This window comes from Lathyrus oleraceus, chromosome 2 (assembly GCF_024323335.1).
Source record: "Lathyrus oleraceus cultivar Zhongwan6 chromosome 2, CAAS_Psat_ZW6_1.0, whole genome shotgun sequence".
Classification (NCBI taxonomy): domain Eukaryota; kingdom Viridiplantae; phylum Streptophyta; class Magnoliopsida; order Fabales; family Fabaceae; genus Lathyrus; species Lathyrus oleraceus.
Window position 1 is genome coordinate 114,975,686 of NC_066580.1, and position 15,729 is coordinate 114,991,414.

The window sequence follows — 15,729 nt, forward strand, 5'->3', positions numbered from 1 at the left end:
TTTGGTTTCCTTGCTAGTCGCAATCAGATTCGCTCCCAGCCAGAATTTCCTCCTCGTTTCTGAGCAGCTATTTGTGTTTGTTCCACTGTAGGGTTGTCTCCCATTTGATAAGGTCATATTCGTGATCTACGCCATTTTTTCTTTAAGATCATGTCCTCTTTTTTCATTTATGTGATGGCGATGAGAGAACCAGTCCGACCAGGGTCATCGGAGAAGATGACTGGTGATTTGCTTCGGTGATGTGCTGGACACGTTTTGAGCCATTTGATCATTTCAAATTGTTTTAATCTTGAGCGCTCTTTGTGAATACCAACTGTGTGGCCCACAGACTAATGTACACCATGGAACGCGTGTTTTCATCCACTTGATCTACCACCTCAATTAATGAGGGAGATCAAGTGGTCCACGTTTTTCTGATTTAATTGATTTTCATTTTATTTCTTTTATTTTCATTAATTCATATTAAATTTAATATTGATCCAAAAAAATATGAGAGTTTCACCAAAATAATTTAAATAAAATCCTCTTTAATTTTCTGAATTAAAATTATTTTTTGGATCATTATTAATATTTTTCATGATTTAATTGATTTTTTGAATATTTTTAATTGTTCAAAAATACATTTAAGTTTCCAAAAATTCTGAAATTTTTTCTTCAAGGTCCTTTGACCTTGTTTGACCTATGATAAATCTCATGGCCATTCATTTGGTGTTTTGATGAGGTTTTATGAAATTGACCAACCATAATTTAATTTAATGCATATTTTTATTATTTTTAATTGTTTAAATGCCAAATTAATTGTGTAGAGCCATTTTATTTGACTTTGTGAATTTGGCTTGTGATGTTCGACCTTGGTCAAGGTTGATTTGACTTTGCTAGGTTAAGATCATTGGATTTAGGGGATTGATGAAATGTACATTCCATCTCCAAAAATGAATGAATGATCTTAATTTGGTAAAAGTCCTCCTTTGATAAATTTGTGATTGATCCATTCCCCTCCCTCTTCATCTCATTCCCCCTTCTTTATTCATTCATGTCATGGACCTATGATATCTCAAATATCCTAATGCTAGTTGATTGCAAAATCAACATGAGTATGGATGAGATTAGGTCCACCACTTTGCATATTCTTTTTGTGTGCGGTATGTTTCATGAGCATAGTCCATTATATTATGTCCCTGACATGCATTAACACCAAAATTTTATTGCCCGGCCTCAAATAGTTGTGACTTCTATGTAAGTCCAATTAGGATTGCTTAACATAGCACTAAATTTTGACACAAAAAAGGCATATCATTCTAGTTAGTGAGATTGTAAGTCTCCCCACTTTCATGGTATTGTGTGGAAACTTGGCCTTTTTTTCTTCCTTTAGAAGATATCTTGGTTCAAGGATCCATGCTTGTGATAAGTGAGTTGAGTGTTCTCCAAAGAATGACTTAAACAAAAGAAAAGCAAAAGCAATACGAACTTTTAATTCACTAACAACTAACATTTAATTTCAAGTCATTTACTTTTAATGCACTTTAATTTTTAAGCCTTATCCATTTGCTATTATTCATACCATTCAAGCTGTTTATTTTAATGTCATTTTCACTTTGTCTATTTGGACCATATTTTGTGATATTTTTTTATTGTATATATTTGTTTGTTTGTGTGGTCTTTTTGACTTTAATGTACATAATAAGAACAAAAACCTTAAAAAATATCTTGTGTGGATTGTTGGTTTGATCTGAGACTATTGGACTTAGAATCTAGGAGCAAGGTCGATATAGTGGCAATCAATCAATCATCTCCTCTTGCCTCCTCAATCACCTTGTCTTCAGCCCTAGTGAGATGAACTACGAAAGCTCTGATTTCTTTATTGCACTATAAGGATTTGTAGGCAGGAGAATCCAGTTTCTTTGCGAGCTACCTTATTTATAAATCTACCCTATTTATTAACACTTCATTCTTCATTCAATCAATCGATACCATCTTTTTGAGATCAACCATACTTCTCCTTGGACTCCTTGTACATCACTTTAGGACGATATAGCGGCAATCCAACTCATCAATCGAGAGTTGTTCGGAGTTCCTCCAAACATTTAATTCAGTCTTTTTGGGTTTAGACACGACCTTGCTCCTTGATTCAGAGTCTATCTCTTCTTGGATCCAAGATACTCTCCTTCTTTGATCTCGAACTGTTTATTCCCCATCCAATGATATATTGTTCCTTGTACACAACAATACTTTCTCTTGGGCCCCGTCTATACCCTTTTATAACGATGTAGCGGTTGTCCATCTTGTGAATCAAGAGTTGTTTGGTTGGCACCCAAACACTTAATTCATTCTTTCTTTTTGGCTTTACCCTATAGTGTAAACCATGCTAGCCCATGTACTGGTAAATGCCTGTTTAATATTTGATTCCAAGTTCCATCCACTTGTGGGTTCCCTTGATACCAATCTATTGTTATAAGTTATACTTTGCATCACTCTTCTCTCTCTTTGTTCTCGTGGTTCCACGAACTACGATTGCTCTGATTTTCTCATTGCACAATGAGAACACATAGGCACAAGGATGCAAATCCTTGGCGAGTGTACTTCTAATTATTCTTCTTTCCACCTTAGGGAACCATTCATATCTTTCACGATCCATTATCTACCTTCGATCATAAATCGTTCACATGGTGACATACTATTTCTTTGACACCGAAACATAACTTTCTTTGGATATCCATAAACACCCTTTTAGCACGCCTAGCGAAAAGTCCTCATTTCTACCTAGAGTTGTTTGGCTTGTACCCAAACATTTAATTATTTCTTTTTAGGCTAAATATCAGATAGTGGCAAGCATGATGTTTCACTTATCGTTTAACATTGTTTCCCTCTACGGTACAAATCCCATTTCTCTTATGGATTCCAATACACTTTCACCTTCGGTTTCAAATTACACTTCTTCAGTCACTTATCACCAAATATTCACTTATGTGACTTTGGTCACTTTATTCCATTCATTTTCATGATGCATTCATATCCGAACTTCATTCACTCCATGTGATATATCAGCTATCTTTTAGCCAAATACTACCTCTTTGTGCTCCTTCTTGCGTCCCTTTGTGAACCAAGAGATGTTTGGGACTGTGCCCAAACACTTATTTCTTCATCTTTTCGACATTACCCTATAGCGGCAGCCATTCTAGCCCACATACTAGTAAGAGTCACCTTACTCTTGGGTTCATGTTTTCACCCTTGTTGAAGTTCAAAACACCTATCTTTTGGTTCAGACCATACCCTTATCACAACTTCTTTTCATCTCCTACCACTAGTTCTTCGAACTATGGAGCTCTGAATTCCTCATTGCACTACGAGGATACGTAGGCATGAGGGCCTCAATCCTCACTGAACACTTTATCTATTCTTTTTCTTTCCCTTATTCTTTCGCGAGTAATCTTTAGATAACACCATTAGAGCGAGAACAATCAAAACGGTTCCCATGGAGTACCATGACTGTTAGGGGTGCTAATACATTTCTCTTGCATAACTGACTTCCTTACCCATCATATCTCTTTCCCCCGGGTTTTATCGATGTTTTCTCTTTCCTTCAGGAATAAATAAAGTTTGATGTCGACTCTATTGTATGTTCAAGCGTGCGATACGTTCGGGTATATTTCCGCTGGCTTCAATATGTGCCATGACATTAATGGAATTCTTAAGTGATAAAATCAAGTTAGTTAATTTGTATAAAAAATTGATTAATATAGTTTATAATTTGGTTATTGAGTGCTCTTACATAAAGAAAAAAATTTATGTGGTAAATTAACTTTGATTAATGGTGTGTCAAATGTTGGTTAATACAATATATAATTTGGTTAATTAGTTATCCGAAATAAAAATAGTCTTACGTAGTAAAGTTGATTAATGAAGTGTAAAAGTTTAGTTAATATAATTTATAATTAATGTCTGAAAGTGATTAATATATGTGAACATCATAAATGGCGAATGAGTAAAGCGTGTATTTGATGATGAGTTGGAATTTTTTGAAAACCAATACATGAAATTTTCCTCTCTCCCTCCTTTTTACTCTCACTCTTCATTTTGGATTTTGAATTGGAAATGAGATGGTCTGATTTTTTAGATGAGGCAGCGGTAGCTTTTCATACATTGGCCGATGCCTTTAACGTATATAGTAAGTAATATTAGGGCTTCTAAAAATTAATTAATTTCCAAAATTACCCCTAAATACTTTTTAGGTGGTAAAAAAAAGAACGGAAAACTTAACAAAAGTCAAATATTTTTCAATAAAAATAAATAAAACAAACTAATTGTTTTATTTATTTCTATTTATTTTTCTTAATATTTTGATTAAAAAAATAAAAGGAATTAAATCGAATAAAAATCGGGCACGAAAAAATAAAATGAAATTATTAAAATAATTTACGCGAAATAAATTTCAGAAAAATATACAGTCGCAGATCAAATCTCGCAGTAAAAAATACTCAGATGAAAAAGTTCAGACGAATCAAAGTGTGACCGTCCGAACGCACAAAAAATTAAAACGAGCATATTAGATTAAACTACACGGAATATAGATAAAAAAACAGACAATTGTAAGCCAAAAATTGAAAAAAAACTGTTCACTGATTTCACACGCGGTTAAGAAATCGATTAATTCGATCTGTTTGTAAAACCATTTATTCTAAGCAAAAATAAATAAAGTTAGATGCATGAAAGTTTGAAATGCCCGGACAAAATTGAGGTATGACAAATATAGATCTATGTGCTTACAAATATTATCAAGGTGATCCAAGATGGTGAAGTTTGTGGATAGAAAAGTTGTAATAAACTAATTAGTTATTTGGTTTTGGTGATGATAACATTTGATATCAAATGATATCTAGTGAAGTGCCTAAACTAAAGTCTCACCAGAGGGACTCAACTAAAGTATTGTCTGAGGAGCTCAACACCTGAGGGACTTAACTTAAGTCTCACGTGAAGGACTCAATTAAAGTCTTGCATGAGGGACTCAACTAAAGTCTCGTCTGAAGGACTCAACTTAATTCTCGTATGAGGGACTCAACTTAAAGTATTGACTGAAGTCTTGCTTGAGGGACTTAACTTAAATCTTACAAGAGAGACTCAACTAAAGTCTCTCTTGAGAGACTCAACTTAAAGTCTTGTATGAGGGAAACTTAAGTCTCGCCGAAGGGACTTAACTTAAGTCTCGTACAAGGGGCTAAACTTAAGTCTCGCCTGAGTTACTTCACATAGGGTCCCATATGAATGGTTCCAATGAAGGAAAACCAACTAAGCACTTCGTCCTTTCTAAGCTCTTTGGAAGAGTGTATGGAGTATGGTCAAGTGATAGGTTGAATGAAAGTGTGAGGGTGGTTAACTATTATGATGAAGAGTATAAAAATGAAAGAAAAAAAGAGAAATGTGTTGTCAACCATTTGATGATGAGCTGAATTTTTTTGAAAACCAATACATGAAATTTTCCTCTCTCCCTCCTTTTTACTCTTATTCTTCATTTTGAATTTTAAATTAGAAATAAGATGGTCCGATTTTTTGATGGGCCGGCTGTAGCTTTTCATACATTGGCCAATGCATTTAACATATATAGTAAGTAATATTAGAGCTTCCAAAAATTAATTAATTCCCAAAATTATCCCTAAATACTTTTTAGGTGGTAAAAAAAGAATTCAAAACTTAACAAAAGTCAAATATTTTTCAACAAAAAAAAAATATAAAAAAATTAATTGTTTTATTTATTTCTATTTATTTTTCTTAATATTTTGATAAAATAAATAAATAAAAGGAATTAAATCGAATAAAAATCGGGCGCGAAAAAATAAAACGAACGTATTAAAATAATTTACGTGAAATAAATTTCAGAAAAAATACACCCGCAGATCAATTTTCGCAGTAAAAATACCCAGATGAAAAAGCTCAAATGGATCAAAATATGACCGCCCGAATGCGCGAAAATTTAAGACGAGGACACTAGATTAAGCTACACGGAATATAGATAAAAAAACTGAAATTCTGGTATCAGATATGAGATGTCGAAGATAATGTCACGACACTAATATCTGAACAATATAAACAGGATAAAAGATAAAGAACAGTAATACACGTGACACAAGCAATTGTTAACCCAGTTCGGTGCAAACTCACCTACGTCTAGGGGCTACCAAGCCAGGAAGGAAATCCACTAAACAGAATTAGTTCAAAGACTCTCAGTAAACAACTTCAAGTTACAGTCGTTTCACCTAATCTCTACCCGTGTGACTTCTATCTAAGAACTCCTAGATATGAGATCCTACTCACTCCCCCTCAATCACAGCAGTGATGTAAAACAAGTATTACAATGAAAAAAAAGACACTCTTCAAGAACACATACTTGATCTTGCTTAAAAGCTTCAACCAAGTAAACACACACTCATGCTTCAAAGCTTAGAGTGGACAAATTACAACCCAAAAGTCAGTCCAATTCAATCATCTATGGATGAATGAATGGCTCACAATACACACGACCACACAAGACTAAAACCCTTATTCTCTCTCAATATTTCGTTCGTTATTTCTTGTGTGTTAAAACCAGGTTTTCCACGCCCTTTATATAGAAGAGTTTGGCTGGGCTTGGACATCATAAAACCCTAAAACTATTTTCCATTCATATCTTCTCATGACAGCTGATTATATCTCGTTGGAAAATAAGTCAATCTGGTTGTAATTACTAATTGAATTGCGCGTTCAATCATCACATCAATCATACAGAGATTAGCATAAAAAACGCAATCACATAATACATAACATTCAGACTGAATGTTCTGTATACAAATGTCATGACATCGGGTATGACATCTCAGTAAAATCCTGCACATTGACATTTTAAACACCCAGCAAGAACATGTTATCTTATGTCAAGACAACACTTGTGACAATTTGTGAACACTCTAGGTTTTACCAAAATTTCTGCCAACACATAGAACCAACAAACTCCCCATTTGGAAAATTTTGGCTAAAACATACATCAGACCATTTGTTCACAAGAGTACAATCACAATATCAGTTTTAGTAGCAGAAGCTATAAAACACACATTACTAGATAGGATAGCAACTAGTAAACACATATTAAGCACACATGCGCTTGTGCTCCTTCTCCCCCTCAGTCTGCTCAACACAGACATCACCTTCAACATCACCTGTAACAAACACCTCCTCATCTAACATCTCCTTCAATAACACCTGTACTAAATAGATTATCTCCAACATGCATCATCTTCAATATCATTTGTCATCTGTTTATAGCATAGCTACTTTAGCTATAGCTTATTTAGCTATTTCTCCCCCTTTTTAGCCAAAAGAGACCAATGAGACAAAATAAATGTCTATTAGTCACACAGAATGTCAAAGCATATTGTTAGGTGTTACAGATCCATAAACATACACAGCTTTATAAGCTGAGATAAAAATCCAGAAATCACAAACAAAACCAGAAAAATTATAACAAGGCATCAAAACATGACTGCCAAAAGAACCACCATCAGAACATCCAGAACATCACACCATCAGAAAAGTGGGGGACAACTTCAACAAAACTAGTCAGAGGAACTTGCATCATGATCAGCTTCAGAACCAGAACTGCCACTTGATTCATCTTGAGATTCAGACCTCTCACTAGAGGTTTGGGCTTCTGTTTCCTTGGCCTGTCCAACATTATCTCTATCAGCTTGCTCCAAGCTATCAATCAGAACCTCCAAAGCTTCTTTCCTGGCTTTAGCTACCCTTATCCTAGTCTCCAATTCCTTACAAGTTTCTTTCAATTCAGCAATCAGACCACCTTTTGAGGTTGTCTTCTTCACAGCAAATGTCATGACAATGTCATTGACATGACTGCCTTCAAACAATTTGTAATGAACTGATAGGGGAGGTTTTCTTCTACTAGGAAGATCATTTATGCTCAGAATTCCAGGTTGTTGGCTCAGGATAATCCCACAAATTATTGAGGGAAAAGCTATGGGCAGCTTCACTGCATTTGTAGAAGCATGTTTGACAATTTGCTCAAACATGAATCTACCATAATCAAACTTCAGCTTGGTTCCAACAGCATAGATGAACCTTCCAAGAGCATTTGAGATTGTAGAGATGTGATTGGTTGGCACCCAATTTGCTGACCCTATCTTGTGCAAAACAGCATATTTCACAGTTAGCTTTCCAGCAGGGAGATGCTTCTTGCTAGGCCACTCCTTGACCTGTCTTGCAGTTATTTCCCTATAGACCTCATTGTTTGTGGCTTCTAGTTCACATGCACCTTATGTTCCTATTCCTAGAAACTTATTAATCACATTTGGAGAAAAATTGACACACTTCCCTCTTACAAACACCTTGCAAAACTCTTTGTTGTTTTTATCAGCAATGTCCTCAGGGATGTTCACCATAAATTCTTTAACCAGACCTTCAAAACACTGAGATAACCCAGTAACAGTTTTCATTAATCCAGCAGATTTAATCAGGTCCATGACCTCTTTAACCTCCACAGCATCCTTGCCCAGTTCTCTCTCCACAACCACTCTCCTTTGGATTACAAACTTCCATTTTGTTGCTCCATCTTCAAGATGGAAGGAAATATTATCCAAGTTGTAAGACCCCAATTTTGTCCCTAAGATCCCTCATGGCATCATATCATATCATATCATTGCCTCAAGGATCATTGTGCACCTTGCCTTCTTTCCTGTGGGTGGGTTACCTTTTGAGTGTGATTTTCTTGATCACCAAGCATGTTTAGCATTTTGTATATCATTTCTTTTTATTTGTTTACTAACCAAAAGTACAAAAATATTGTCATCTAACCTTGTTACTTGCAGATGAGGCAACATTAGGTCAAGCCAGTCACATGCAGCCATTGAGCCATAGATGGTGGCCATTCTGAAGAATTTGGGCACCATGATCATTCACAAGAGTTCATATGAACCATGACCTCATTTTGAATCAAGATCTCAAGTGGTAGAGGCTTGGATTTCATCAGAGCATAGCTAGGTCAACTGAAACCCTAGAAAAGTCAACACAAGTCAACTGTGCATTCAATCATGGATTTGAAGGTGTGAGATGGTTAGAGAGACCTCATTCATGTCCATACAAGTCTCATATAACATGTCAAATATCAACATTGAAGAATTTGAGGTCAGACAAAAAGTTTCCAAGAATAGTAAGTGACCTGTAATTTCAAACTGCCAAAAATGGAAAGGTCTTCTCCTCAAATTTACATCATCAGGAAAGCTTCAAATCAAATTTTGTCCAACATGAAAGTTGAAGAGCTTGTTCTCACCTTTCCAAAAAGTCCAAGAACACCCATTTCTCAGTTGTGGTTGGCAAGTTATGATCAAAACATTGTCAAAGGAATTTTGAACTTCAACAAGGCATAACTTTTGCACCAATTAGCCAAATCATGTGGTTCTTTTTGGAGCAATTTTCTCTTGATCTCTATTACCATAATCATGCATCACATTTCATTAAAACTCATCACAAAAAAAGTGCATTTTTCACTTGATTTCATTTTGAATTTTGGTGGGAAAATGTGAATTTGAAAAGTGTGCATTATTTTCATTTCAAACCAATTCCATTTGCCTCAAAACAGATTTTAAGACTTGTTTCAAGTGAAATTCGCACTGTTCCATTGGCCACATATGCATAAGGGTGATTTTGGCAATTTGCATAAACCATTCCATTTCACTAATTACTTGCATTATGGCTAATTAGGATTAACAAGCTTCATTAGCAGAGGGTATATAACCTTAATTCTAACAGAATTCATCAACAACAACTCCATAATTTCAGATCCAAAAATTTTCATCTCAAATTCTCTCAACTTTTTTCTTCATTTTCCTTCATTTCTTTTGCTTGCTTTTCGATCTATTCATCATTTACCAGCATTGTGAAGATCTGTTGAAGCAAGATTGTGAAGAATTCTTGAAGAATTGTGACTGTTGAAGCTTGAGCATTCCCATGGCAGTTGGAGATTTCATCAAAATCAAGCATTGCTGAGCTACTTTATTGCATCCATTCACCTCTCCAAGCAACATAGAGCTTCTGTTTCACACTGCCAGGCCTTGAATCAAGCGAATCCAACTCTGCATCTTCAGTGAGGTTAGAATTCGATTCTCATGTTTGTTGAAATTGATGTATGCATCTTGTAGATCTTACATCATAGAGTATGCTGAGCTTTGGATCTAGTGATTTCATTAAGTATTGAGTTAGTTATCATGATTTGAAGTTTGATGATTGAAACTTGTCTGTGCTCGATCTGTTTGACATGAGTAGAATTAGGTTGAATAAATGCTGGATTATTGATGTGTGTTGCAAGATGAATCCAATGATATATGTTTCATGAATTTCTGTGCAAGTTGGATCATGATGATGATGAACATGATGAACACGCGATGAATGTTAGGGTTTGTGATTTCCAGAACTTGTTTGATCTGCCTTGGCCGTGTTTTGCATGCTTTTCGTTGTTTCTCTCCCATGCACCAGTCGCGTCTTGCCACCTCACTTAATGAAACGGTGCGTTTCATTAAGTGAGCGCCACTTTTAAATTCGCACATGGTTCGAATCCGGACCAGTGCATTTCCATTTTGGCATTTTGGCTTTTTTCTCACTTATGCTTCACATGTTCATATGCCTTCATTCATGATTTTTAATTTTTTCTTTCCATTAAAAAAATCATAACTCTCAAAATAATGATCCAATTCACATGAGATTTTTTGTGCCATGTTACTTGTAATGTCTACTATTTTATGATGATTTCTCCAGAATTTGTGCTCGGTTGGATTTTTTAAATTGCCTAGGGTTTATGTTTGTATGTCATTTCTTGCACCTTGCTTGCTCTTTTGATTGTGAAATAATGATGCTTGATCCAATGAAGCTGAAAATTTACATGCTTAATCTAGACACTTTGATGAGCATTTTGGCTTTGAGTTTGCTATTTTTGCATTTCTGGTTTGTGAGATATGATGTGATCAATATAGGTGTGACAATGTGTGTCATACCATTTCTTGTCCAACTTGTTGATTTTATTTACTATGCCATTCATTTTCCAAATGATCTGAATTTTTGCATGATTCTTCTTCTAGATGTTAGGATTCATCATGATTTTTTGTAGAATTTTTGGATCCATTTCCAATTTGTTTGAGATTTTCTTTTCTGATTGGTCAAGATTGGACTTTTGTTGAGTGTTCAACTTCCATGATTTGTGAAATTCTCATGCATTATCATATGGACTTGAAATTTTGTACATTGATTCTTAACATGTTGAAGTTCATTGTGGTTTTGGTTTGGATCATTTATCTTATGTCATTTCTGTTTTAGGATTGCCTTAAGTTGATGCACCATTTGTGGCCTTGTTTGAGCTTGTTTTTGCATACCTTGACTTGTTGATTTTAATTGACATGCTTCCACTTATCCAAATGCCATGATTTTTGGTATGTTGCTCATTTGATATGTTATGTTTAGGCATGATGTTTCTTGGAATTTATTGAGCCATTGTTGATTTGATATGCTTGTGTTTATTCTGTTTGCTCCAATGTGATTCCCACTTGCACACTTTGACATGATTTGTGTATGAAATGAAATTGGTTGATGCTTTTAATGTGAGACCACTTGGATATTTCTCTTGATTGATTAAACTTGATTCTTGTGAATTTTCATGTTCTGTTTTAAATTTTTTCCTCATCTTTGACCCTAGGCTTTGGCCTAAGGGTTTGCCTCTCATGTTTGAAGCTTTGTTTCAGGTTGCACATGCAAGTTACACAATTGATGATGCCTCATCTTGAGAGCATTTGATATTTGCTTTTGATTACTAATGTGTGTTTTGTAGGTCGAAGTTGATTCAATTGGGATTGACTTGTGGCTTATGCCTTTGCCTATATTGGTTGTCTGTTGCATTAACTGTTGGTTGATTGTCTGTATAGCATACTGATTTGTTTGATGTTTCCACAGGTACATTTAGTTGCTATAGTTCATTGTGAACTTGCTTTTGCTTTGCTTGATAGCTTAAGCATTGAGGTATAACATCTCTTCTTCATGTAGTCTGGAAGACCTGGCTTGTTACTTGGCCAGGCACCTGTCTGAAGTCCTCCTTAAGAGGCAATGTTTGTGATTGTTTATCTTTGTCCCCAAGCAGGAAAAATCCTTTTGATAAGGCAATTGATAGATAGAAGAGATGTGTAGTCCATCTCCTACTATTCTGTGTGTCTTCCCTTTGCTCACATTACATGTTGTAGCATTGTGGATCTTAACCCAAGATCTATAGAGTCCTTAACTTGTGGAGAGAGTTCCAACTTTCTGAACTCCCACACCTTCTGATATTCAATGCTCTCCCTGACCAGGGATAAGAGCAATGAGGCACACCCCTCATATCCTTTCATCTGCTTCACCTTAACCCTCAATGTTAAGGTTAAGAGCACCATTTACCCCATTCCAGTTGACTTTAAAGTCTAACCCTTGCTTGAGCCTAATTGCTTGGATATAGTGTGTGCTAAATGACTTTGTTTGATTGATTGCTTGGTTCATCTGTACATGTTTGTTTGCATACCTTTGTGCATTTATCATCATTAATTGTTCATTATTGCATGATCATCATTTCATATCCTGGTGATTTGTTTGAGTTTGCCCATTGAGGACAACTGTAAGTCCATTCATTGGCCATTGTTCCTATGATTTGGAAGGGATTAAGTGTAAGACCATTTCATTGGCCACTTATGTCCTCTTTGTTTAGTGCTTCTGTTTGTTTGATTGTATGTGAGGATGCAATTATAAGTCCATGTTGTTGGCATTTGTATTCCTATGATCATCTATTGGAGATTGGAGTAAGTCCAGATAGATTGGCATCTGACATCCATGTTTTGTTTTGTTGTTGGGAGATTGGTATAAGTCCAGATAGAGTGGCATCTGATATCCAGGTTTTGTTTTGTTTTAGGAGGTTGGAATAAGTCCATTTATTGGCATCTGATATCCCTGTTTGTTTTAGGAGACTGGTGTAAATCCATAGATTGGTATCCGGTATCCACCTTTGTTTGTGAGATTGGTATAAGTCCATTGATGGCATCCGGTATCACCCTGCTTGTTATTTGCTTACTTGTTTTGTTGCCTATTCCTGAGGACACACTTGAATCATCTTCTATATGATTTCAAGAGGTGAGCTTCTGAGAAGTTTTACACTACTTCATCCCATCCTTTTGATTCTAAACTCCCTTTTCACATTGTTAATTCAAAAAACTTTGACTTATTGTGCAAACATCTTCATGCCTTTTCAAATTAGAAACCTGGACCTTAAGTCCTTGATTTTTCAAACTCCATTTTTGATAATACTTCTTTCTGAATTGAATCTTAATCATACCTTGACCATATTTTGTGAATATTCCTAATCAATTAACTTCACCCATTCAATTGTTTTGATGGCTTTGTCCATTCTTGTTAAGTTTTTCATACATTAGCCATAGGTTTCAATTACCATAGTGGTTGATGTAAATCTTACCTTGTCCTTAGTGAGTTGATTGTAAGTCTTCCATACTTATTATAGGGTTAACCCCTCACTAGTATGTTGAAGCCGTCCTCGCATGGTGGATTGTTGATTCAGGTTGAGTTTTCTCCCATTGGTAATGAAAAGCCTTAGTCCTCTTGTTTTAAAATGAACCCACTGATATTTTGGAAATCTTTTAGCCGAACTACGGTGTTTTGATCCTTACCTTTCATGGAAGGTACGTAGGCAACGGGTTCATCCGTTCAAACACAAAAACAATAAAAATTGTATATTCTTTTCTCATCCCTTCCGTCATTGTTTGCACAATATGTCATAAACAAATAAACTTTTTTATACAACAAGTGTGAAAAGGGCTCCCTAGGAGTACCTAGGACGTTTTGGGTGCCTAACACCTTCCCATTGCGTAATTAACCCCTTACCCAGATTCTCTGATCTTTCATTAGTTTTCTATGTGTAAAACTTCTTAGGCTTTTGTTCACTTTTTAGCCAATCCTTTGGATAAATAAAAGTGCGGTGGCGACTCGATTTCTTTGTATGCTTTGCTTATGGTTTAATCAATAAATCATATAGCGACGAATACACCGCTACAGAAAAGTGGCGACTCTGCTGGGGATGGACATTAGACCTTCCTTGGTGGTTTTGCCTACTTTTCACCCTTGTTGTATGATATTTGTTTATGTGTTATTTGACATATTTTTGTACAATTTGGGATAACTGTATTGATTGTAATGATTGAATTGCTTGATATACAATTGCTGTTTGCTTTGGTGATCTCTGTGAGATGAGTTCTATACCCGAACTCGAGTGCACTCTAGGATAGGAGAATGGCGTAGTCTTGTTGACTGGTGTGGAGTATTCCTTAGCCAGTTGACTTGCAAGTCCATTCACTTGGTGGAGGTCATGTTGGATTAATAATGTCACACAAGTTATTTGTGGTTAGGCATTATTCTTTCAATCATGTGCCTTAGAAGCCAAGGACCTTAGTTTAACAAGCCCATCTTGGCCTATTTTTAGGACGTAGTGCAGAGGTCATTCAGATGTCAGTTCTGATGCGATTGTTACGCGATACTACACTCATAAGAGTCTCTCTTGAGAATATTTTTGGAATACGAGTATTCGTTCCTCCGATAATATCCAAAAGATGGGACGATGATTATGGGAACCTCTGGTAGAACATGTCTGGCAGGTTTAAACCCTAGTACACTCCCTTTGGGTGGTTCTTAACCGAGACTCCATGCTCGTGACTCTCAGCAAACCCGTAATTCATGGTTGAGTCGTTCAAACATCGTTAATATCAATGGAACTTGGGCGTCGATAAGGTGTAAACCATAATCCGCCAAAATGGATGGTTGATATTAAGGATGTCTGAGCCGGTTCATGTACCGTTAATATCAATGGAACTTGGGTGTTGATAAGGTGAAAACCTAAATTCACCAAAATGGATGATTGATATTAGGGATACAATGAGCTTTCCCATGACCTTTGTTTGGTGTGACTTGCTTGATCCTTGAGTGTGATTGTTGCATTCATGCATTCATGCATTCATCTGCATTCATGTCATCAGAAAAAAGAAAATTTTCAAGGAACTTAAAGGGTTTATTTGCAAAATTTTCAGACATGGAAAGACCAAAAAGGCATACAAAGAAGTACAACTTTAGACAGCCTGATGTGAAAGAGTTAAGGAATCTAACATCTTATGTATTAGATCCCTTGGGTTTCAAAGCTCGCCATTGGAAGCTTCTGCCTCTGTTGACCACTCAGGTTGATGAGGGACTGATGAGTACTCTGGCTCAGTTTTATGATCCTCTGTACCATTGCTTCTCTTTTCCAGACTTCCAGTTGCTGCCTACTTTGGAGGAGTATTCTCATCTTATTGGGATCCCAATTCTGGATCAGGTGTCGTTCAGTGGCTTAGAGAGTATTCCGACCGCTCGAGAGATTGCAGACTTGTTGCACATAGACGAAGCATTGATTAAAGCTAATCTGACTACCAAAGGTGGAATTCAAGGTCTTCCTTCCGAGTTCCTCATTGCTCAAGCTACCGTCTATGGGAAGTCCATGAGTGAGGATGCCTTTGAGGCTTTATTTGTGCTGCTCATCTATGGGTTGGTCTTGTTCCCCAACATCGACAAATTTGTGGATGTGAACGCCATTAGGATCTTCTCAGTTCTTAATCCCGTTCCGACTCTGTTAGGTGATGCCTATTTCTCTTT